General features: G+C 41.5%; 1 protein-coding gene across 2 annotated transcripts in view; it reads left to right on the plus strand.

Annotated features, from left to right (window-relative positions):
- Positions 1-27,465, plus strand: part of pappaa (pregnancy-associated plasma protein A, pappalysin 1a) — a 383,886-nt gene that overhangs the window by 295,466 nt on the left and 60,955 nt on the right. The gene's annotated exons all lie outside the window — the stretch shown is intronic.

The following is a 27,465-nucleotide window of genomic DNA, read 5'->3' on the forward strand; positions in this document are numbered from 1 at the left end:
TTACACCTATCGAAATTTCTAGCCACTGGGGGAACAAAGGCAGGCTAGGGGAACTCATATTAATGTTAAATAACCTCCTGAAGTGAAGTTTTCATGTGACCTTTAATATATGTTCAATCAGTGCACTACCACTAATCTACCTACATCTGGCTGGATAGTCAAGGAACTTTGAAGTCATTTCTCTCAGTTTCACTGTTTGCGTACTTACTGCGGTTAGCTGTTGCAGGGGAGAATTGTATGAGGCATATAAATACTACATTTACATTGAGTCATTTAGCAGACGCTCTCATCCAAAGCGACTTACAGTAAGTACAGGGAATATTCCCCCCGATGGTAGGGTGAAGTGCCTTGCCTTGACACAACGTCATTTGGCATGGCCGGGAATCAAACTGGCAAACTTCAGATTACTAGCCCGATTCCCTAACCGTTCAGCCACCTGACTCCCACCTGATTTGTCCCTACAGACAAATACTACTTTACTCAGCAGTAGCTGCTAGCTGTTGTGAATAGATATGGTTAAGCCAGTTGTAGTGATTTAATGAGAGAATCAGTGGGTGTTCTGATCTGGATAAATGATTAATTCACAGAAATCATGTGCGCTCACTTTCTCACAAATTCTTTGAATACACTCCCTCACTCCCACCCCACTCAGTCACCATTGTCAAGCCTACTAAATGAGATAATTGGTGGCCTAGCCCACCAAAAAAACTGAGAGAGGGAAATGTTATGACAATATGACTATTGTGAAGACAGCCAGGTGGTGAGATTTTAATGTAGGTTGCTGTAAAATCGGATTTGTTTGCTAGGTGAAAGCCCCGTCAGCCTCCATTGACGATTGCGACAGCTGTTGTCGATCTGCGTCTGATGAGTATTTTCTTAATTTCGTACCAGGGTCAATTCTACATCAAAAGGGAGAGCAGTGTTTTAAAGATATGGCGATTGCGAAGACAGCCAGCGGGTCAGCATATTTTTGTTATTTGTGTAAAACTTGGAATTTGAGTGAGACCGCGTCTTGTTTTGACGTTAGCCTCTGAGTCACAGACTCGGCTCGCCCACTGGCAGCGTGTAGTTGTAGGCTACAGTACTGTCTTAAATGCCACAGCTATGGCTAAACTTTATTATGTCTTATTACACGGCTGTTCTTAATATTGTAGAATGCTCCATTCACTTGAATGGGGCTTCCCAACGTTCTGCAGTGAACAATGTTCTCATATTTGACCGTTGCTATGCAGTGTTGTGCAAGAACGCGTTCATTGAAAACGTTCATTTTTATGAGAACGATGAACTGAACGAAACTTAATGACGAATAATGAATTGAACGGTGAACACGTTCATATTATCGGAGGTCTAGCTAAAACGTTACGGAATGTTTTCCTTCTCTTAAGGACTGACGCTGTCTAAAACGAATGCTTGCACCATGTAGTTGCTCAGTGCCCGTAAAACGTTTGCTATGTAGACTAACCTAAACTAACTAACTCGACTTTGCACTACGTTACCCATGATTCATTCCACACACATGTAGACCAAACAAGCAACGCTAGGTTGGTAGGTAACGGAAGCCAACTAAAGCTGGCTAGGTTCCGTTTCGGAAATTTAACTCTGTTGGGAGCGTCGGAAATATTTAGAACTCACGATCTATGCACCATGACCATGTGAATGCATAAATGTCACAAATGAAATGACACAAATGACATAGGCTATATGATATTTTTTTTTATACCTTAACAAAATTGCAAAATACTAATGTAAACAAATCTTTTTTGTGCCATTAAGTCCAGTGCTTCTGTGGCTTTCAGTGGTTGTTTATGTGGCTTGTCCATATATTAAAGCAATAAATATAACAAATAATACATTATTTACATAGCCACATATTATAATAAGAAAAAGATATAGCTGCAAGCAGCAATGTGGTGTCCAAGCAGGTCAGATGACCCAGAAGAAACTTTCGACATCTAGTGACTGCGGTGTACCTGGCTTCTTTGCAGTGGCTTACAGTCTCGCTAAACAGAGAATCAGAAATGTGACCAGCTTGTCAGCTTTGGCTGGATTCGAACCTCTGATGTTGACGTTTCCAGGACACCAATTAATCCTAGTGAGCTATTCTCAGTGCTGGAAATCACAGACTTCAGTTACTGGGTAAAAATATTAGCAGTTTTTCCTGTGGCAAGCGTTGTCAGATTTGGCCCAAGTTTAAACTGCTGTAATTCAGTTCTATTTTGACATGTCACAGTGATTGTGGTCTGAAGATAATCTGTGACAAATTAGGTGAATTTTTGATATTCACCAAAAACGTTTTATTCATTCATTCATAATGGCGGCCACATACATCCAGCTGGTATCACTATTTAACATGTGTCAGACACGGAATCGCCCCCTAGCGGTTAGATGACACAACCTTTTGTTGTACCAAAGTTTGATGTCAATTCAGCAAATATTTCCTGAGATATGATGTCACTTCCTGTTTTGGCGGCTTCATCGCCGACTTTGATCAGCTTTACCGGAAAAACTGTTTTGAAAATCAAAAACCATGTGAAACGTTTGTGAGGCTGGATCTGAAGATGATTGGTGCAAATTTTTGCCTATTGCAGCGCCACCTAGAGGTGAAATGGCATGACCTATTTTGGACTTCTTTAGAACAGGGTCCCTAGTCCCTGTACCAAATTTGGTGTCAATGCAGTAAAGAGGTAATGAGATATGACCTCACTTCTTTTATGGTGGCTTGGTTGACGACTTTGATTGGCTGATGACTTTGATTGGCTGTTCCAGTCAAAAAGTGTAGAAAATACAAAAAACATGTGATGTCTTTTGTGAGGCTTGATCTGAAGATAAATGGTGCCAATTTTTTTCTGATTTCAGCGGCACCTAGAGGTGAAATGGCATGACCTATTTTGGACCTCTTTAGAACAGTGTCCCTAGTCCCTCTACCAAATTTGGTGTCAATGCAGTAAAGAAGTGCTGAGATATGACCTCACTTCTTTTATGGTGGCTTGGTTGACGACTTTGTTTGGCTGTTCCAGTCAAAAGGTTTAGATAAACATGTGATGTCCTTTGTGTGGCTTGGTCTGAAGATGATCTGTGCCAAATTTGGTGAAGATTGGACAAACCTTATAGGAAAGGTAGCAAAAAAACGTTATATTCAAAATGGCGGCCATATCAATTCAGCCACATACATTTGATGAGGCTGTAACTAACAAACGGTTGCGAAAATCAAAGCTCCAGGGGATGATTTTTGTGAGGCTTGGTCTTAAGATCATCTGTGGCAATTTTGAAGAAGATTCGACAAGAATTGTAGTAGTGAAAAAACGCTTTTCCTTTACATTCAAAATGGCGGAGAATCTATTGAACTGGGTATGATGTCAACGAGTGCGTTGAACTCGTCTTGATTCAGGGAATCCAACAATACCTCATTTTGGACAATGGGGCATATGGTTCAAAAGTAACATGTGTAAACACACCTTCAACTTTGACCCATTGGTGGCGCTAGATGGTTGGAATGGGAGACATGAAACTTGGTGAAATTGATGAGGGGACTGGTCCCAAAGAGTGTGCCAAATTTCACAACTTCTGACAATGTGGTTCTAGGGGCTGCTATAGACTCCCATGGCAGAAGAAGATGTGTAAGAATAAGAATAAGTAGAAACCCTCTACGTGGCTTCGCCGCTTCGCAGCTTGGCCACCAATAAAGACACATTTACGTTTCGGCATGGCTGCAGATGTCATGTGCTGTTGTAAACAATGCAACTAGTGGAGGCGGTAAGGTGCTCAGTGTTGCCAGATTGGAAATGCCGAAATCGTAGCTACCAAAGGCTAAAAATTATCGTATTTGGAGGATAATGATCGTGCATCTGGCAACACTTCTTGCTCGCGCAAGAAGGTGGAACGTAAGGGAGATACACTTGTCAAAACTTGTAAGGGCGTAATTAATAGTTATGTCTATGGTACGGTGGCCAAGACCCAGAGAAACACAAACATCCAACGAGACGAAATCCCAGACGTTTTTGGAATCCCTGCCGGACGCATTTTTTAGGTCTTGAAAAGAGGACATGTCCGGGTAAAAGAGGACGTCTGGTCACCCTATGTGTTAAAAAGCAAGTTAAGTCTTTATTTAGCAATTTCCGCATTAAAACTATGAAATGAACTGAACTATGAACGCGTGAACTAACTGAACTAAGGACGCTTTTTGTCTCGGATTCACGTCTTTCGTAGCACTCCGCAAGTAGTCCGGTAACTTTTCAACCCCAGCGTACTCTGTTGCTTAGCGACGTCAGCTGATTTGAAGCCTAAAGAATGTTCAAAGTCTATGAAGTTCAACGTCTTTGGCGAACTATTTCTCTGCTGATCAACAATACGAATGGTAACAAATACATTGTAAAAAGACACACTGTGTTAAGTAATTTTTGTTGGCAAGTAGCCGTGTAATAAGCGGGATAATGTACAGAACGCCGGTCATTATTGGGAAAATAAGCCCCGACAGGGCGAACAGCACCCCGACGCGAAGCAAAGGGGTTTTGATTCGCCCTGAAGGAGCTTATTTTCCCAATAATGACCGGCGTTCTATACATTATCCATTACAAAAGAAACATTCTCATTTCCGGCGCTTTCAACAATCAGCGAAGTGTGGATAGCAACAGCAGCTAGCTTGCCTCTAGGAAACTGCTTTTGAATTAGCCATGTCCCCCTAAATTAATATCAAACTTATTTACATTTTTGTCATTTAGCAGACGCTTTTATCCAGAGTGACTTACAGTAAGTACAGGGACATTCCCCCCGAGGCAAGTAGGGTGAAGTGCCTTGCCGAAGTTTTCAGTTAGCAGACGGTACTATTTGAAATTCCGCAATTCCATCTGAAATACTGCCAGTGACAACGTTGTTACAGTAACTTGTTTCAAAGGGGGTTTCTTGTTTCAAAGGGTGTTCTTAATGAATGATGCAAAATCAGTAGGCTAAATGCTTGAAAATATCACTAGATCGGAAAACGGACCCACCTGCAACCGACGCAAGCAAGCGCACCCTACAGTGTCCACCAGAAATTGTACCCTCTCTAGTTTTACTTTGATGTGAAACATAATTGTGAAATGTAATGTTCAATATTCACTGACATTATTAAGGAAGTAGGCCCACATCTACTTTCGGAAACAGTAGTCTACTATTTCACTGAAGCATTAGCATCATGACATTAGCCTCTGTTGCCTGGGCAACACATACTGCAGTGGTCTATGATGCATCTGTTTTCAATCGTTAAAATAAATATCGCGCAGAGAGGTAAGGCTTTGAGATGTAAATTTCAACAACCTTCTCTGACACAACTGAGCCCTCGGTGTAATCCCCAACAATTCAGATGAACACACAAGAGTAGCAAAAATCACTACGCTTTATTGGGTACAAAAATTCATAATGAAAAAGCATTGATACAGTAAACTTCAGGCGGCATACAACACTGGGATAGACAAATGTAGCATGAGGACCGTGGTTTGAGATGGAACCAGCCCAAAGAAGCCGAGCACCCCTTAGCCACCTGCTGCCCACAAAGTGCGCGTCCACATTTAAACTCTCAAAATCGCACTGCAAACTGCCACACCCACCCAAGGACTAGACTAAGGAGCTCACTGCACTCAATTTAAAGACTAGAATATATCACGGCACCGCTGTCATGCGCACACATTAAAACCAAAGTCACACTTCATGCTCTCCGCGCAGGGTAGGCCGCAGGCCAGGCACCGGGGTCTGTCAGGCCACAGTTAGAATTAATTTCGACCCCAAATCCCTGTCCCTCTCCAGTAGTGAAGCCCTTTCCTGAGTTCAGAACATCCCAACCCCACACAAGCAAGAAATTACAATGGATATTTGTCTAAAATATAAATGGAATTGAAGTCTGCTTTCCTTGAAAGTACCCCCCCCCCCCCCTTGGTAGTCAATGGCGCTGATAGTTCGATTGCGATTGTAACCTCAGAGTTCAGACCCAGCGTCCTTGTCCCAGCACCGGCAGTCGGCCACCAATAATGCGTCCGTGTAGTCCCTCACCCAAACGGTACTCCCACAACAGTTCGTGGATCAGTCCACTATAATCCAAGACGACAGCTGGAACCTCCGACGCGGTTCGGTCTGCTGCGCGTCGCTCTTCGGAACTAACAAAATACAAGCAGAGCTTGGTTAATACAGACCAGTTAACTAATATGCTTTCACCAGCTTCACTCGATGGAAACGTCCCTTCGTCCGGCGGTTCTCGTTGCAACAAGTGTGGTTCGTCCTTCGTCTACCGGCTCTCCCATCTTCATGTGGCGTCCCTCTTTTCTGGGCTTGTGCGCCGAGCGACCACGCCCCCTCCGGAGTCAGCACCTGTTGACAATTATCCAACCCAACACTCCCTCAACCAATGTCTACATTTATACCTTATGACCCGCGACATAAACATTCCTCACAAATACATTTTCGTTGTAGGATTTATTATGAAATTAGATTACAAGTAAACATTTGTGGGTGAAATTATCATTACCTGTGGTTTCAAACCAGTGTAGCTCACTGCAACGCTGTAGCCTAGTCTAGTAGCTAGTAGCTAAAATAAAACATCTCCACAGGCACAGCTGTTTACAGAAGGAAGTCAAACGGCGGCACATGTTCAGAACTACCCTTACTTAAATCAAACGTCTTTCAATAGGTGAAACTATCTGACTAGTGACTACTAACCTGAACTCCATTGCCACAGCCTAAACTTTGTCAATCTGTTTATGAAAATAATTAATTGCAGCCAAAACCGTACAACGGAACGTTAAATTGAATTCAACCAACGCAATTACTTCCAAGAGAACACAGTCTGGTACTGTACTGTAGTACTACAATTTACCGGGGTAGCTTCTCCACACAGGGCTATATTGCACTTTGCCTTGTTACTGACAATGATCGCTACCACTGAGATTTTTAAGAATGAGGGATTTTCCCCTAAATAAATGTCAAGCTTATTTACGTTTTTGGGGGCATATTTTCAGTTAGCAGATGGTACGATTTGAATCGTGATTCCATCTGAGATAGCTACTGCTGGTAACGTTGTTAGAATAAGCTTCAAAGGGGGTTCTTTATTAATGAATGAATGCAATATGAGTAGGCTAAATGCTTGAAATATCACGAGAAGGGAAAAACTTAAAATTACGTTTAAGTCATAGAGATGAGGTCAATTTTTTTGCCTGGCTGCCAGCCCAACTTAGCCCGGCCCACAAAAAATTTGGCTCGGGAAGTTGGGTCTGGAGTAGCCTGGTCCTAACCAGACCCTGTACATTTAATTTGTACAGAGGGTCTGGGATCGCTCCATTGATAAGCGTTAACTTCTATGAAGGCGGGTCCTCTGTTGAAGTTTAAAACTATTGGATGTGCCCAGAGCCACTCTGATCTGCCATAACCAATCGCAAGCGTTCGTCTTAGCCAACTCCTTCACCACTACTGTAACGGAGCTAGCTGCCGTAGCTGGAAAATCAAACTTTTCCCAAACCCCGTAGGGAGGAGGGCTACAACATCATGGCCACCTACAAAACTCAGCAAGGAATGTACTTGCGGGAGTCAGATGGCTGAGCGGTGAGGGAGTCAGGCTAGTAATCAGAAGGTTGTTAGATCGATTCCCTGCCGTGTCAAATGACGTTGTGTCCTTGGGCAAGGCACTTCACCCTACTTGCCTCGGGGGGAATGTCCCTGTACTTACTGTAAGTCGCTCTGGATAAGAGCGTCTGCTAAATGACTAAATGTAAATGTAAATGCTCTGGCTTTAACTTATGGATATTCGGCAGCATTGCCACAACCGCAGAATAACTTCGCTTGCATCTTTCTCCGCCGCCATTACTGAACTACTCAAACTAGTGCACGACATTAACGTCATCGTTCTCAGCCACTCCCTCTGTTCGCTGATTGGACCTACAAAAAAATAGTTTCTGAAAACCGACTTCAAAGTCAGACTCCCAGACCTAGTACAAAAGCAAAATCCAAATTGAGCAGAAGTACGTAGGAGGGCAGAGCCAGGCTAGGTCTGGACTAGCTCGGTGCGGAAAAACTATACTCTAACAGGAGCTGTTCGGACTAATGAAATTGTCAGGGCGGGCTATATACGATGACGGACAGATGATCAACAGTAACGTAATCAACCACGTCACCAAAGAGCGCTTGGGTTGAATTTGTTTTCAACAAACAACATATTACGTTGCTCTGATTGGTTGTAGGTCTATCCAATTGAGCGAACAGGCATTTGTTTTACGAGTTCGGTTGAAACACGCCCCATACTCACAGCCGAACGGAGAATTATCAGACTCATATTCTGACTAGAATTATGACGTCAGGCTATCAATTATTACACCGGTCTGCCAAATGTATTCGTTTTGATTCAACTATGAGGCTGCTGATCACCATTCCCTCCTGCAGGGGAAATGAGAAGACAACTATTTCAGTCTAGCCTACTCTTTACTCTTAGTATTTTGAGTTGTAAATGAGCAGAAAAGATATTCTTTAAATCTATGTAATCTTTGTAAATAATAAGTAGGCTATGCCTTCCTTATATAAAATATACAGAAATATCAGTAGTAAAAATGTAATTTAAAAACGGACCCCTCTGCAACCGACGCAAGCAAGCACACCCTACATTTTCCCCAATAATTGTACCCTCCGTAGTTTTTATTATTATACATCTTGTTCTGCCATGGGAGTCTATGGCAGCCCCTAGAAGGGTGTTGTGAAATTTGGCACACTCTTTTGGGCTAGTCCCCTCATTAATTTCATCAAGTTTCATGTCTCTGTTTCAAACCCTCTAGCACCACCATGCAGTCAAAGTTGAAGGTGTGTTTACACACGTTTCTTTTGAACCACGTCTCATTTTCGAAAAATGAGGTATCGTTGTATTCCCTGGATCAAGACGAGTCCCTATGAGGTAATTCCCGGTTATATAGATTCTCCGCCATTTTGAATGTTAAGGAAAAGCGTTTTTTTGTAACTCCTCCTACAATTTGTTGAATTTTCTTCAAAATTGCGATTCAAGATGGCGCCGACGATAGCAGCCGCGGTAGCTAGGTGTGCTCTGTTTTGTCTTGTTTTGTCTGTTAATTCAGTGTTCTGCCAAGATTTCCGGGGTTCTCTAACAAGAGAAGCACTTCTTAACATCAGGGGGGTATTCCAGGTAGCGGGTTTAGTGAAAACTTTGAGTTGTTTAACCCTGGAAAGAGGCATACTCCGAGTTCCACGTTCCAGAACGTGGCATGGTAACTTACTCCGTGAAACTAACCTGCTCGCTAGCAGGTTTTCCATGCCAAACTCCCGATCCCCTCCCACTTTATGAGCCCAATAGCTTTGGCATATCATTTCCTGGTTCAGCCGCGCGATCTCAAACTAAAATTAATTTGCTTAGTTATACGCTTGGAGACGATTTTAAGATTGCGATTTGATGTGCTTTAATTCCCCGATGAATACCTAAGTTAACATTACCGTTTACCGTCACAATCTGTAATTTATTTTAGCAACATTCTTAGCCCTTGGGCCTTCGTCGCTAGTCTTACATGCCATGGACATGCACTCAGAATTGACCAAATGCTTTGGGCACTGAAATAAATACAAATAATTGAAATTGTATTTGGTCTTCTTTATTGCCTACAAATAGAAATCATAATGAGTAGCCCAGTCTATTTCCATCGGCTATTGTTCCTACAATTTACATGATTCATATGATTCCTACAATTTACATGATGTACCATCTATTTCAACATTGTAGAGGGTCAATATTGGCCAAACAACCGAAAGTAATTCCCCTATGATTTGAAGGAAGATGGGAAACTGAACAGTGTATTAACATTAACCAAATAATGCCAATACCAATGGAATTACAGTTATTTGACTATTTTGATTTGATTTTTTGAGTTAAATCAGAGCAAAAATGGTCAAATTAAGGTTGAATAATTTTATCATATTGCAAATGAATGATATCAATGAAGGTTAACTCTTATGCCTACTCTACCATGATTATTGTAAACCAGAGATAGAAGGCAAGAGTGAGGAAGAAGGAGTAGGACAAGCTAGAGCTGAGGAGAATGTCTCAGGAGATCAATAATCTACAGAACAATGCTTCTCAATTCCTTAAGAACAACTACAATCACACCAGAATCTTGACCCTTACTTATCAACATGACTAGCAATGCTACAGTAAGTTACACAATGAGATGTGAGAGCCATCAAGCTGAGACTCCATCCAATAACTCCATATTTTACCATATGAGAGGTGAGGGCAGGTTGATAGCCTTACAAGATCAGCCTTTATTCTTCTGCCCTAACTACACCATCTCTTGGTCAAAATAGAAATTCAGAAACTTCAACTATTAATATTCATATAGGTTATTATTCCTACAACTAACATCACCTGTGACCATGCATCCTCTCGTAACTGGTGTTCCAGTAAATCTTTTTCGAGATTAGCCTTTTTTCTTCTACCCTAAGTAGGCCTACACCATCTCTTGGTCAGTTTTTGGCACTTTCTTCATGAGGTGCAGTTTGTACAACTGTTTTACTTGTAACATGAGATTACATTAGCTACATTTCACTGTTCCACATGCAAAATTCACCTGCCATTAAATGAACATCTCACTGTATACAGCATGCCCTGTTGTCAGAATGTGCAAATCGTTTTCATATTCATTATTCTCATAATGTCAGTGTAACTGACAATTACAAAAAAGCCTGTAAATAAAAGTACATGGAGAGAGAACTACCAGTAGCTACTATACATAGTAACTCTCTGCATCCATTTCTGCGGCAGCAGTCATTAATGTCTCTTCGTCATCTTAATCATCATCATCATCCTTTGATAAAAAGCATTCTGTTGAGGGAAACTGCTACTTGAAATAGGCACCAATTGATATTTAAACTTTGTATCAATAGGGTGACCAGACATCCTCTTTTACCCGGACATGTCCTCTTTTAGAGACCTAAAAAATGCGTCTGGCAGGGATTCCAAAAACGTTGGCGGATATTTGTGTTTCTCTGGGTCCTTCACAAACTAGTTTTTACAGCCTTACAAGTTTTGGAAAGGGTATCTCCCTTTCGTTTCACCTTCTTGCGCGAGCCCTGACTGTCATTGGTCGACCGCCTTCTCAGTGTTGCCAGATGCACGATGCAGATTATCCTCCAAAGATGATCATTTTGAACATTTGGTACGGTACTTTGACATTTCCAATTTGGCAATACTGAGCACCTTGCCGCTTCCACTAGTTCCACATGACATGTGCATGTGTAAAAGATGTCAAAATGTCGTCGCGGGGGGAGGGGGCGGGGTAATATGCTATAGACTACCACGCCCCCTCCCCCCCGACAAAGTGTTCTCTTTTTCACAAACTCACCCTAGGTGGTGACGTCGAGGCTACAATCACAAGTGTAGCCTATAAGCAAAATATGCATTACCTGTTCGTGGTATGTTTTTATATGTAGCCTAATATAACATTGAACATGCTATTTTATTAAGTCCACCACTTTTTTCTCCTGTAATATTAACGGACAGTGGGGTTAAATGTATGGACTGGCTATTGCATTCAAATAGTAAATGCATTGACTCAGCAGCAATTTTCTCCCATAGCAATTGTAGCTATAGGCTACGCTGCTACAGCCGTGTTGCTTTTTTCTGGAATATGTGCTCAGATTGACCATGAACACGAAATAAAACTTGTATCTAAAGTGTGGTGAAGTATGACAAAGTTTTTGTTGTCGGTTGCCATGGTGAATCCTAGTATCGGAGCTCCATAGATTTAGGCTTTTGGTAGTATTCATGCACGTGCTAAACTCAGAGTTGCCGTACTCCGAGTTGAGTTAACAAATTCATATCAGCTTTTCTGGAACCGAATTTTCGGAGTTTCCCATGTTAGAGTAACTCAACTCAGAGATCAGGGTTAATCTCAGAGTTTGTTAAACCCGCTACCTGGAATACCCCCCAGGACTACAATTCCTGTGGATTTATTTCCCACGTTTTATTTCCCCAAACCAACCCTCGGCTTTGTCCTAGCAGCGAAGAATCGCAGGAGAGGTAAACGGGCCGGTGCTTTGGTGCGACTTCGTCGGCGCGGAGTGCGCACAGCGTTACCGGGGATATTTCTCTCCAACGTTCGTTCGCTGAGCAACAAACTGGACGAACTTCAGCTACTGGTATGGAAAAACAGAGACTTTCGTTCATCTTCCGTTTTGTGCTTTACGGAAACATGGCTGAGTGAAATGATCCCAGACTCTGCGCTACAGCTAGCAGGTTTCAAACTGCTGAGAGCGGATCGTGACTCCCGGCTTTCTGGCAAAACGAAAGGCGGTGGTATTTGTTTTTTTATTAACAGTGGCTGGTAGGGCTGTCCTCATTTGGTCGACTAGTCGATTTTCTGGTCGATATGCTCTTGGTTGACTAAGATTGTTTTCGTCGAGCTGCCATATGGCAGTGTGAGATCTGATTCCCGCTTGTGTCATCATTGCTGAATTAACGAAATGTTCAACAGAAATTGTAGATTATATTATTTAAGACAAATAAACCAACTCTAAAAATATATAATTTAAAAGAAAAGGTGTTACTGTTTTCCCTTTCGCGGCATTTCATTAAAGTACATTTACATTTACAAAGTACAGGGTGACTCAAAAAACGTTGAATGCATACTCTGTGCCAACAACGGCTTATTTTTCATATTTCGACGTCGAAAATGATGTAGCCTACCACCTGAAAAACGTAAGTTGGTCTAGTCCTACTTCACTCATGCTAACGCGCTGGGTTGAAAAAAGAATATGCCTATTATAAGAATCACATCCAAATCGAATTACATTATCTTCTCTGTCCAAGACTAAATCTTTCTCTGTTGCAACGTTCCCCACTCAGCTTCTACGCAAGTTAGAATGCTGCAAGTTTTCAGGCAGTGATACGCGCGCTCTGATGATTTGCATGTTAAACAAACAATATTTTTTATTTGTAGTACATTGTAAGAGATACTAAATACCATCGGCATTCGGTTACAACAGGACTGGTGATACGAGTCTTATTATTAGTAGGCTATTAGCGGCTGAATCTGCAATGTCCAGCAGCCATTGAGTCAGATCGGGAAAATGTTTGTACGTTTTTTTTAAGCGTTTCAAAGTTCGATTAGTTGATTTTTAGACGTTTTATTCGAGTTTTGGTCGACCAAAGAAAATCTTAGTCGGGGACAGCCCTAGTGGCTGGTGTGAGGATGTGACAGTGATTCTGCAGCATTGTTCTCCTGATCTGGAAACATTTTTTATTAACTGTAAACCTTTTTACTCGCCACGTGAGTTTGCTTCATTCATACTGGTCGGCGTCTACATGCCCCCTCGGGCTAGCGCCAACGAGGCTCAACGTGTGCTTGCCAACCAGATATTGTGCGTGGAGAATGAAAATCCAGATTCCTTGGTTATTGTGCTAGGCGACTTTAACAAAGATAATCTCACTCAAAAACTCCCCGTATACAGAAAATTCCTCAAATGCCCTACCAGAGAAGAGAACACTTTGGATCACTGCTACTCCACTATCAGTAAAGCATACCATGCGGTTCCCCGAGCAGCACTGGGTCACTCAGACCACGCCATGGTCCACCTGATTCCTGCATACAGGCAGAAGCTTAAGAGCTGTAAGCTTGCTCTGAGGACATCAAAACAGTGGACCAGTGAGGTCCACTGACTGAGACATGTTCATGACTGCTACCAATAGTCTGGATGAGCTCACAGAGGCTGTGATATCATACATCAGCTTCTGTGAGGACTGCTGTATACCAACACGCACCAGGGTGAGGTACAACAACGACAAACCCTGGTTTACAGCTAAACTGGACAAAGAGGCCGCGTTGGAGTGGGGACAGGGACAGATTCAAGGAGTCGAAGAACAGGTTTAGCAAAGCGGTGAGAGAGGCTAAACGACTGTACTCGCAGAGACTAGAACATCAATTCTCTGCTACGACTCTGCTTCTGTCTGGAGAGGCCTCAGGCAGATCACCAACTTCAAGCCCAGAGCCCCCCACTCCACTAACGACTCCCGCCTTGCCAACGACCTGAATGAGTTCTACTGTAGATTTGAAAGACAATTGAACAGTCCTGAACAACCCCTTTCCACCCGTGAGGCCTCCCCCCGTCTACAGTGACGACCCTCTCCATTCAGGAGAGAGAAATGAACAAACTGTTCAAGAGACAGAACCCCGGCAAAGCAGCTGGGCCGGACTCTGTCTCTCCAGCCACCCTCAGGAACTGTGCTGAGCAGCTGTCTCCGGTGTTTACCTACATCTTCAACACCTCCCTGGATGTGCCAGCCTGTCTCAAGTCCTCCACCATCATCCCTGTGCCCAAAAAGCCCAGGCCAACTGGATATAATGATTACAGACCCGTCGCCCTGACCTCTGTGGTAATGAAGTCTTCTGAGCGCCTGGTGCTGGCACACCTTAAATCCATCATAGACCCTCTACTGGACTGCAGCCAGAACAACCTAGAGCTCAATGCTCTCAAGACAGTGGACATGGTTGTGGACTTCGGGAAGAACACAGCCCCACTCACCCCCATCACCCTGTGTGACTCCCGAGTCAACACTGTGGAGTCCTTCCGCTTCCTGGGCACTATCCTCTCCCAGGACCTCAAGTGGGAACTGAACATCAGCTCCCTCACCAAGAAAGCACAACAGAGGATGTACTTCCTGCGGCAGCTGAAGAAGTTCAACCTGCCAAAGACAGTGATGGTGCACTTCTACACAGCCATCATTGAGTCCATCCTCACCTCCTCCATCACCACCTGGTACGCTGGTGCCACTGCCAAGGACAAGAGCAGGCTGCGGCGTATCATCCGCACTGCGGAGAAGGTGATTGGTTGCAATCTGCCTTCCCTCGAGGACCTGCACACCTCGAGGACCCTAAGACGAGCGAAGAAGATTGTGGCCGACTCCTTCCACCCTGGACACTCCCTGTTTCAGTCACTCCCCTCCGGCAGAAGGCTGCGGTCCATCAGGACCAAAACCTCACGCCACAGTTTCTTCCCTTCCGCTGTTGGCCTCCTCAACAAGGCCAAGAGCTCACACTGACATTAATGACTTAATGTCTTAAAACTATTTACATTTAGCACTACATTCAATTCCTGTAATATTTGTATTTTATATTGTAAATTGGCAACTTATATTTTATTTTATGCCCACTTATATTTTATTGTATTCCACTTAGTATTGCTAGTTTATGTATCCTTAGTATAGTTAGACCACATATTTAAATTTAAGATTCCTATATGTTTATTGTATGCACCTTCCTGCCAAAGCAAATTCCTTGTCTGTGCAAACTTTCATGGCGAATAAATCCCTTTCTGATTCTGAATTGCCACTGATGATCTTCAGACCAAGCCTCACAAAAGTTATCATGTGTATTTTTGATTTTCGAAATCGTTTGTTAATTACAGCCAATCAAATTGATGTGGCCGAATTGATGTGGCCGCCATTTTGATCAAATGAATATAACGTTTTTTCACTACCCCTCCGATAAAGTTTGTCCAATCTTCACCAATTTGGCACAGATCCTCTTCAGACCAAGCCTCACAAAAGACATTACATTTTTTTTTGATTATCTAAACCTTTTGACTTGAACAGCCAATCAAAGTCGTCAACCAAGCCGCCATAAAAGAAGTGAGGTCATATCTCAGCACCTCTTTACTGTATTGACACCAAACTTGGTATAAGTATTAGGGATCCTGTTTTAAAGAGGTCCAATAGGTCATGCCATTTCACCCCTACGTGGCGCTGCAATAAGCAAAAATTATATTCAGATCAAGCCTCACAAACGTTTTCACATGGTTTTTGATTTTCAAAACTGTTTTTCCGGTAAAGCTGATCAAAGTTGGCGATGAAGCCGCCAAAACAGGAAGTGAGATGATATCTCAGGAAATATTTGCAGAATTGACATCAAACTTGGTACAGGTGCCGGGACCCTGTTCCAAAGAGGACCACAAAAGGTTGTGTCATCTACCCGCTAGGGGGCGATCCTGTGTCTGACACATGTTAACTTGTGATGCCAGATGAATTGATGCGGCTGCCATTTTACGTATTATAAAACGTTTTTTCCCTATTCCTCCAACAAAATGTATCCAATATTCACCAAATTTGGCACAGATTATCTTCAGATCAAAATCACCTTGATATTTCAAAATAAGACTGAATTACAGCAGTTTAACCCATTAAGGAGTAGCGTCGCACATGAGTGATTCTAAACATTCCAACCGACTATTTTCCGATAAACAAAAACTATATGACAAACGCTATAGAATGGCTTAAAAAAAATTACAATTAGGAGACTAACAAGTAACACTAGCAGTTAGTAGCATTGCTACGAGTATTATGCTAGGTTGCTCGGTAACGGAAGCTGACTAAAGTTAGCTAGCTTCCGTTTTGGAAAAATAACTCACTCAGGAGGAAGTGTCGGAAATATTTAGAACTCTCGCATCTAATGGTTACACTTGGACCAAATCTGACAACGGCTTGCCAGTTTACACAGTAACTGAACACAGTAATTTCCAGCACTGAAAATAGCTCACTAGGACAAATTGGTGTCCTGGCAAGGGCCAACGAGTCTGCCATGTCACTGGTTTTCTGTTTAGCAAGACTGTAAGCCACTGCAAATTAAGCCAGGTACAATGCAGTCACTAGCTACCTGTAGTCTAACTGTATATAGTCATGGAAATCCTCACTAGGGATGGGTATCGAGAACCGGTTCTAACCGGTTCCCAGTGAACCGATTCCTTTGAATCATTATTATTTAACGATTCTGCTAACGGTTCTCTGTGGTGTTGCGCATGCGCAAACTTTTGAAGTTTATTCAGACTGCAGCAAACATGGCAACTAGGCAGAAGCGTTCTAAAGTTTGGTTGTATTTCACACGCTAAAATTACTTTGAACACACAACATGGAATGAAGTTACTGGAATCTCATGTGTTCGATGCATGCAGCAGCGCAGCTAACGTTTGCGCTTCATCTCTACCTATCCAAAGTAGAGCTAAACTCCTCAAAAGTGATCACAACCTCTTGTCACTGTGTGAAGCAATTTGCCTTTATTGTGTATAGTCGGTCAAGTTATCTTCTGTCCCGTCGTTTGAAGCATACATTTTTGCTTCGGCATTCATCTCCAATTATTGATCTCTTCACGTTAATTATCGTGTGTTATAAGCAAACATTCATGTTGTCGTGTTAACCCATTATTAAACTGAGCATATCGATTTTTATTCCATTATTAAACTTAGCATTTTAATTGTTTAACAGAATGGCCGATGTTTGACACTGTCATATTATATGATTTGACCTTGGCTGAAAATTGAAGATTCTATAGCTAAGCTAGCGTAGCTAATAAAAGGGTAGAAGAAGAGCAATGGAAAAATGTAAATGTGTATGTATACATACTGTATATGGTGTGCAGCATTATAGAAAATTATATAAAAGAAAATTAATATAAACTAGAAAGTGCATTTCCTGCAGAAAATGCTTTGGTATGCTGAAGGCTTAAATTCAGGCATGAAAACGGGTCAGGGGTGAAAAAGGTGAGAAGGATATTACCCCTCTAAGAGGGTCCGGGTGCATGCTACCCCAAAAGGAAAATTTGAATATTCCATATTTTAAAACATCAATCTGATGCAGAACACCTGGGGAGAACTGGAGAAACGTTACTTAAGCCACGAGTCAAAAATTATTATGGCCTCCTTACTAAGTATTATGCAAGCCATTTCATGCCAGCCTGTCTTTGGGTCTAACATTTACAGTATATGAGGCACAATGTGGTAAGGGCACCACAAATGGCTTAATGCATAACCCCCCAAAAGATGGTGGACATGCTGTAACTTAACTTAACTTCCACTCTTCCATCATGATTGACAGCCAATACAAGTACCAGCGTATTTTGAAGTCAAAATGCGTATCCGCTACACAAATTGCGTACAGGTTGGCAGGTCTGCTTATTGATAGAACGGCAGGGACGGACTGGAAGTAAAAATAGGCGCTGGACTTTGATCCAGACCGGCCCACCAGAACCGGTCCCGTATACGCCACCACACCGAGCGCCCTGCTAATGCATGAAAATTCTGTCTGATGTGATACTAGTTAGGGACTTCCATGGTTAATGCGAGGGCGAATAGCGCGCAAGCGAATTTTTTGCCTGTTTTGAGCGAAAAATAGTTTTTGGAGCTTGAAACAAACATAGCCGTTTGTCCAATTGGTAAAACGCTGTCTAGTGAAGGTAATTACGTTTACGTTTCTTAGCCTGGTTTTCCATATTTATATTGTCTCAAATGAGCTTTTCTCAGTGTCACTCACTGTTGTGTGCAAGCGGCATTAAGGGCTGCATACGTTCATTTGGAATTTTCCACCGGAGCTTTAGCTAGCTGGCTAACGTTGCGTTCTCTTCTGCTGTGTTCAATGACTCAATTCATCAAGCTGTAGCTAACGTTAGCTAAGTCTATGTCAACAGAGCTCCTGGGTGACTAAACTTAAATATACCAGAAAATATAAAAATGATTGAAACTATCATTCACCAAATTCAGTCAAGTAAATCGCCGAGGCCAGGAGTGCTTTCAGCTTCTGATGGTGGTCTGTACTTGTGATGCAAGGACCTTTGCGTTAATATTTCCATTAGATTAGTAGATTTCTCATCGAATTTACACGATTCACGTAGGTCACCTATTTTGGTTTCAAAACGGCGATTTTCGCCGAAAGGTGAGTGATTTTCATGTCTGTAAATTAATTTAAGAAAAATGTTGCTAATACAGAAATGAGAAAATACCCGCAAGCTGAAATTAATTTAATTTTTTTTGGAGTCACACAAAAGAGGCAGTGTGGAAGCTGAACTGCATCATCTAACAATGCTAAGAGCTGAAATACCATGCGGGAAAAGCTGAAAGCTGAACTGATAAACTGTAGTAGTAGAAGAAGTAGAATATTCGTTTTAGTAGTTGGAATTATAGTTGGGATAGTAATAACTGTAGCAGATACAGTAGTATCAGTGGCGTAGAACAAAACCGTTCCATTAGCAATAGTAGTAAAAGAGAATTAGTAGTTGTAGTAGTGGCATAAGATATAGCAGCATGTGCAGTAGTAGTAGCAGCTAGTACCATCAGTAGTTGTGTAGTAGTGCTCTTTGTCTTTTAATGAGACGATTTGGTTGCCACGGTGATGGTGCAGCTATGATTGCTAGCGCGCTGAGGGCAGAGAGAATAACATACATTTACCTAGATTCCACACCTCAAACAACCCAGCTAACACATTTACGTTGCCCTGACGTTGTCGCAACGTCACGCGATGACCAAACATACGTTGCCGCAACGGGACCGTGCATCTGTGGGGCGCCAGTAGGTTGCCGCAACGTCATCTTGTGACGTTGCCAGTCCGTAACCGCGACGTCGTGGCAACGTTAATTTTCCGACGTTGCCAGTCCGTAACCGCAACGTCGTGGCAACGTTATTTTCCGACGTTGCCAGTCCGTAACCGCAACCTCCTAGCAACGTAATTTTCTGACGTTGCCAGTCCGTAACCGCGACGTCGTCGCAACGTTATTTTCCGACGTTGCCAGTCGGTAACCGCAACCTCCTAGCAACGTTGTTTTGGGACGTTGCCAATCCGTAACCGCGACGTCGTGGCAACGTTATTTTCCGACGTTGCCAGTCGGTAACCGCGACCTCCTAGCAACGTTGTTTTGTGACGTTGCCAGTCCGTAACGGCGACCTCCTAGCAACGTAATTTTGTGACGTTGCTAGTCCGTAACTGCAACGTCAACAATTTACTTAATTACGAAGTAACCTATATTTCATATGCAGACCTCATTTGCCCAGAAGGCTACTTGTTTTGGTATAATAGATAGCCAACGTTAGGAGGAATACATACGTGATAAAAAGTGCCACTGCAAAACAAACACTGCAAAGAAAAAAATACTGCAAAACAAACACTGCAAAACAAAAGTGCCAAACAAACAAAGTGCAAAAAATGAATTAAAATCTTCTTCCAGTCCCCGCTATGAGTTCTGTCTGTTGGCCCTGACAAGGAAGCACAAAATAAGTTAGTGTTCGATTAACATAATCGCACGTGTGAAAAGGGGCTATACAAGTCATTAAAAAAATCACATCTAAAATAATATACGTCATCAATTAAAATATTTAGTGATTCTAGATTTGTGTCATAGCCATGTGAAAGATTGGATATGGAAGTTGCAAACAGGGATTCATTCACCTGGCTGGTTTTGAATGGGCTGCCGGGGTGTGTTTGAGTGTTTCCTCTATGCGGAGCTCCACAGCTTTCTCTCCCAGTCCCGTCTTCTACTTCATCACAGCGTCTGGAATTAGAAGTCATGAACTTATTGTCAGCACCAATGTCAACGTTGAATGCGTGTAAGCCATAGTTTGTGGGATCTCCAAACACTTACCGCTCTCTTTCGCAGCTCCAGCACCTTAAGGCGCTCCTCAAGGTCTTGAAGTTCAGCCTGTGTTTGGGCCACCTGTAGGTCCATCACTGGCACCTCTTCAGTGTGTCTGCCCTGTGGTCGCCTGAACAGGAGAGCCTCTCGCTGGTTCTCTTCCAATGTCTCCATCTTCCGGAGCATAACCTGTAATGTGTCTGTAATTAAAGACAAGTAAAACAAGTTTACAAGAGTTTGCATGATTGGCATACACTGCGGTTCTTCTAGATTAGCTGTAACATTGATGTACATAACAAATGTTACCTTGATTGGTCTTTGCCCAAGATGGTACAGCTGAATGGGGTATACAAAGCATTAGTAAGACAACATTTGTTGTTTTGACAAATATGTTTCCCCCACGATCAGAACAACTTAAGTATGCCTTACAATTAGGTATGCCTTACAATGGCAATGGTATGAGTATTTTTTTGAGTGTCTTATATTTGCACTTGCCTGGCTGCCAGCTGTTTTCCGGGGCACCCTATGGGTTCTCCTCCACCAGACCAGAGTTGACACCTAGAGGTATGGCATCTGGTGATGCAAACGTTTTAAGTCATACTTTTGCTTCAAAGCATAGCCTTTAGGGTTGCCATGGCTCATACAATTATTGTCACGTTATAAACGGTCATTCATTACTTTACCATAATTTCCAAGGGACACAGTACTTGTGATGGTGGTCGGATCACCTGTACAGAAATGAAAGTGGAATGTAGTTTACGTACATAGTAGCCTATTAGTATATTGATATTGAAGAAGCATCGCACATATGTGATCGTTCGAAAGCAGGGCCCCACAGCGTAGCATCGCACATGTGTGATTCTGAACATTCCAACCAACTATTTTCCGATGGGCAGAAACTATATGATAAACACTACAGTATGGCTTCAAAATGTACAATTAGTAGGCTAACAAGTAACACTAGCAAGTAGTAGCATTGGTACGAGTATTATCTTAGGTTGCTAGGTAACGGAAGCTAATTAAAGCTACATACCTTCCGTTTTGGAAAAATAACTCACGTACTCTGGTGAAAGTGTCTGAAATATTTAGAACTCACGCATCTAAAGGTTAAAACGAATAAACTTATCCAAAAACAAATGTCATGTACAAATTGGAAGAATTAGTGACATGATACTTTTACAGACGCCATTGCTGTGCATGCCATGACCGACTGTGAACGTGATCAGCCACGCGCTAGCGTCTTTGAAAATTCAGGGCTAGCTAACTAAATAAACTATTTTGGGACAAGGTTTTCTAACAGTTCTGAACTTTTATTTTCACTGATTGTTTTGAGGGTGATTTTTGAGACTCTAAACTTTGATAACATGTATGCATTTTCAGTATTTCAAAACAACTTTCTGGAGGGTTTAACCTAGCTAGCGAAATTCTAACGTAAACAATGTGAATCTGATATAACGCTATAAACAACTCAATTTCAAACATATATGCCCCATCCAATTTCTAAAAATATGTTTATATATTTAAAACTATGTCTGTAAAGAAACTCACCTTTGAAGTAACTTATTTCCAGGTAAAATCCATTGTGTGAAAGACGGTAGGACCCCGGCAAAAACTGTTTAGGAAGCCCAGTTTCAGCTATGCCTTGAAATGGGCATGCGCAAAGTTGTTGCTCAGGGGCAGACTGAGGGGCAGGTTTGCTAAGGAAGAATTGTAATATTCTGTGATGACTTGTCTTTGAAAATGAAACTCTTAAGAGTCGCTTACCTTTTGGTCACATTTAACAATTTTGTAGGCCTATTACAAAACTATTGGAGCACAAATTTGCATGTCATACAGCTTTGGTGTGCTATAGCCTACAAATAATGTTTGCTTAATCATGTTACTCATCACACATTGATTGCTTTTGTACATGTTTATAGTAAAGAATGAAAGACTAAATTATATTCCACATTCTGTCTTTTTTAATTTACGATGTGTCTGCATATGAGAACATTGATGACCAATGACCTGCTGGGGCTGAGCAGCACATGAATTACATGCAGTGTCTACATTTATATATATAAACCACTATATTGCACTCAAGATCCGTTGTCCTGCGACAAAAATAAGGTAACCAGCCGACCAAGGGACGACGTCGCGGCAACGTTGTCCACGGGTCTAAAAATAAGGTAACCAGCCGACCAAGGTACAACGTCGCGGCAACGTTGTCCACGGGACCAAAATTAACGTAACCAGCCGACCAAGGTACAACGTCGCGGCAACGTTGTCCATGGGACCAAAAAATAAGGTAACCAGCCGACCAAGGTACAACGTCGCGGCAACGTTGTCCATGGGACCAAAAAATAACGTAACCAGCTGACCAAGGTACAACGTCGCGGCAACGTTGCCCACGGACCTAAAAATGACTTTACCAGCCGACCAAGGTACGACGTCGCGGCAACGTTGTCCATGGGACCAAAAAATAACGTAACCAGCCGACCAAAGTACAACGTCGCGGCAACGTTGCCCACGGACCTAGAAATGACGTTACCAGCGGACCAAGGTATGACGTCGCGGCAACGTCGCCCACTGGTCTAAAAATAACGTAACCAGCGGACCAAGGTACGACGTCGCGGCAACGTTGCCCACTGGTCTAAAAATAAGGTAACCAGCCGACCAAGGAACGACGTCGTGGCAACGTTGCCCATGGGACCAACTGGCAACATTCCCTTTATAACGTTGCTACGACGTTGCCACGACGTTGCCAGAAGGTAACGTCGCGGGTTACCAACTGAGCACTTACTGGCAACGTTGCCGCAACGTCATGTGTTAGCTGGGAAGGTAACCTAGATGCAAAACTATACGTCCAATCCAAAAAATAAGGATATTTTCCGAGACCCAAGACTCAGCCGAAACCAGAGATATCCTTTATTTGTCTGTGCGGTCAGAAATACTACTCTGCCGGCAGTTTCAAAAACGTGTTCCTTCTGCTTTCTCTGACGGATTTGTCACCAGATTTGCATTGGTCTCTACTAATACTTTTTGAAACAGATTTCGAAGCTCTTAGCATTTCAGTCTAGCCTGACGTTGTCATACTCATAATTCTAGTCAGAATATGAGTCTGATAACTCTCCGTTGGGCTGTGAGTATGGGCCGTGTTTCCAGGGGTGCAGATGGAATTTTTGAACTGGGGGGGACCAAGCTGTCAGCAAATGGTTCCAACTCAATTCGTTATTTTGTGTAAAATATATGTGTATATGCTGAAGCTGCAATAAACATTAGTATGTCAATCACGCACCAAAACTTAATGCCCTCTGCAAATGTTTTATTTAAACATTTGCTGATCTCAGCAGGATGTAAATGATTACAAATATAAGAATGTGTATGAACACCGAAGTATAAACACTTAAACAGATTTACATAAATAAAAATAAGTATAGCCTACATACCATGAAATGTGAAATGAAATTTAAACCTTTAAATTAAATATTCTGAATTCTCTCTGCAAGTATGACTTTTCATTGTAATTTTTTCCAATAATAAACAAAATTGATAAACTCTCTAGAAGCAGACTCAGTAAGTCCCAAAAACATCTCTCCTCCTTTCATTTCCCTGAAGAAATTGCTGGGCAATATCTTGTCTGTCCAGTTTGTCAAGTAGGCTATGTCTTGGTGAATATGGCACACAGCAATGCCAATGAGCCTTTTTTGTGTCATGGTTGATCGCAACCATGTTTTCAATCTGCGTAACTCACTGAAACTGCGCTCTGCTTCCGCAGATGATATGGGCACCACCATCAGAAACCTTACTAGTGCCTCTACCTGTTAATACACGCTAACAGCGTTACCCACGCTAATGCACGCTAACAACGTTACACACGCTAATACATCGCTAACATCGCAGTTTAGTGGCCAAGTAGGGTGAGTGGTGGGGACGGATTGGGGTCACTAGGAATCTGGGAGGGACATGTCCCCCCCATCCCCAGTGCCATCTGCGTGCATGCGTGTTTCAACCAAACTCGTAAAACAAATGCCTCTCCGCTCAATTGGATAGACCTACAAGCAATCAGAGCAACGTAATATGTTGTTTGTTAAAAACGAATTCAACCCAAACGCTCTTTGGTGATGAGGTTGATTACATTACTGTCCATCATCCTATAAAGCCCGCCCTGACAATTTCATTTGTTCTGACAGTTTTTCCTCAACTGAGCTTCCCCAGACCCGACTTCCCATCCCAAAATTGTTGTGGGCGGGGCTAAATTGAGCTGGCATATTTTTTTATAGTTTAACGGTTTTAATAGCCGAAAATTTGAAGGCGCTGAAGGGTGTCACGGAAGAAATAGAGGAAGTTGAATAAAGATTCAAAGAACAATACTTGGAATGCTGAAGCAGCATTCTAACAATAAACCTGTTTGTGCTCTCCCCCCCCCCCCTTTGCCCAATAAGAACCGATAAGAGAATTGATAAGGAATCAAATTGATAAGCCGGAATTGATAAGGAATCGGAATTGTTAAAATCTTATCTCATCCATAATCCTCACACAAACTTTAAAAATTATTTTAGATTTTCGAAACGGTTTGATCGGTACAGCCAATCAAAATCAGCGGCAAAGCCGGCAAACAGGAAGTTGGGTCGTATCTCCGCAAATCTTTGATGGATTCAAAGCTGCATTTATTCAGAACCCTGTTCTGAGGATGTCTAAAATGTTTTTCGTTCATTTTACCAGCTTTACCTGCTTGGCCACCTCATTGCTGCTTGCAGCTATATTTTGGGTGGCAAGCACAAACCATTGTTATCTCACATGTATATTATTATTGTTTATTTTCGCGCCCCTAAGGCTCAGTCAATATTTGGACTACATAGACAACGTCGAAGTCAAAAGGTTTGTCTTGGTCATGATTGCGTTGGTTCTATTGGGATTTATGTTCTGTTGCAAGGTTTAGGTTTTAATTACGTTTTTGTGGCAAAAGTGAAGCTAACGGTGGCTAACTTGCTAGCCACAGTCACTGACGCTACTAACGTCACGAAAACTCGCTATCTCTGACTATCTCTAGCAGAACATTAGTTTAGCAGTTTGTTAACTTCTGAGATAGCTAGGCTAACTGCTTTACTGCAAGGCAGATGCAGAAACGCCACAAGCAAAGAGGCCTGGGTGATAACTATTTGCTCATTTTACTTTGTGATATGACACACAATTGTGATGTGTAATGTACAATATAAGCTGATATTATTAAGGAAGTACATCCACTTTCGGAAACAGTAGTCTACTATTTCACTGAAGAATTAGCATCATGACATTAGCCTCTGTTGCCCGAGCAACACATACTACAGCGGTCTATGATCCCTTACGGAAAGAAAATATATTTACCAATATGATTTGAAATACATTTTAATATATTGTAATATATTATTTTCCATTACATTGACCAATATATGATGTATGGAAATACATGGCACAATATATTGATGATAAATACATTACTTAATATATTATAAACTATAATATATATTCATGTAATATATTGCAATATATTGCAGAATACAGCAATGATTGCTGTTTTCCATATATTGCAATATATGGAACATTAATATATAATATATGTGGTTATGTATCCCAAAATATATGCAATTTATATCCCACTTTATATGGGAAAATGTATGGGTAATATATGTAAAGATATAGTGTCACATGTATGCTTCATATATGGTATAATTTATTTTAAATATATGTAAAATTATATGGAAAGATATATTGTACAATGCATGTGTATATAAATGAGAACATGCCCAAACAATGTACAGACATATATGGTGATATTTACGTTTAGTCCTTTAGCAGACGATCTTATCCAGAGTGACTTACATGTTCTCATTTATATACACATGCATTGTACAATATATCTTTCCATAGAAACGTCTTATTTTATTATTCAGTAACTGAACACTGCAAAGTCTAGAATTTCAATTTTACAATATTTTGCCATTTTGAAGGAGGAATTCGCCTATGCTGCTTGCAGCTATATTTTTTACATAAAATTCAAATATATTTACCATATATTAAACATACATGTGACACTATATATGGATCCTTTGGGCTCTGGATAAAGCGTCTGCCAAATGACTAAATGACTAAATGACTAAACTATATCTTTACATTTATTACCAATACATTTTCCCATATAAATCGGAATACATTATGGTGGTATTTATTGATATAAAATTGCATATATTTGGGGATATTTAAACACATATATTATATATTCATGTTGAATATGTTGCAATATATGGAAAACGCCAATCATTGCTGTATTCTGCAATATATTGCAATATATTACATGAATATATATTATAGTTTATAATATATTTGTAATATATTTATCATCGATGTAGTATCCCATGTATTTCCGTACAATATAAATATTACATCCCATATATGGACATATATTGCCTAATATATCACATGATATTTTCCAATATACTGCAATATATTTTCCTTCCGTAAGGGATGCATCTGTTTTCGATCGTTAAAATAAACATTACTCACAAATACATTTTCGTTGTAGGATTTATTATGACATTAGATTACAAGTAAACGATTTGTGGGTGAAATTATCATTACCTGTGGTTTCAAACCAGTGTAGCTCAGTCTAGTAGCTAACAAAAACTCTCTACAGTACACAGGCACAGTTGTTTACAGGAAGTCAAACGGCGGCACATAATCGGCACTACCCTTACTTAAATCAAGTCTTTCAATAGGTGAAACTATCAGACTACTGACTTCTAACCTAAACTCCATTGCCACAGTCTAAACTTGTCAATCTGTTCATGAAAATAATTAATTTCAGCCTAAACCATACAACGGAACGTTGAATCGAATTCAACCAACTCAATCGCTACCGAGACGAACACAGTCTAGTACTGTACTGTAGTAGTACAATTTACCGGGGCAATTTCTCCACATAGGGCTATTCTGCATTGTTACTGACAATGATCGCTACCACTGAGCTTTTTGAGGGATGAGGGAATGAGGGATTTTCCCCTAAATAAATGTCAAGCTTATTTACGTTCATGGGGGCATATTTTTCAGTTAGCAG

The sequence above is a fragment of the Hypomesus transpacificus genome, unplaced genomic scaffold (assembly GCF_021917145.1).
Source record: "Hypomesus transpacificus isolate Combined female unplaced genomic scaffold, fHypTra1 scaffold_55, whole genome shotgun sequence".
NCBI classification, from domain to species: domain Eukaryota; kingdom Metazoa; phylum Chordata; class Actinopteri; order Osmeriformes; family Osmeridae; genus Hypomesus; species Hypomesus transpacificus.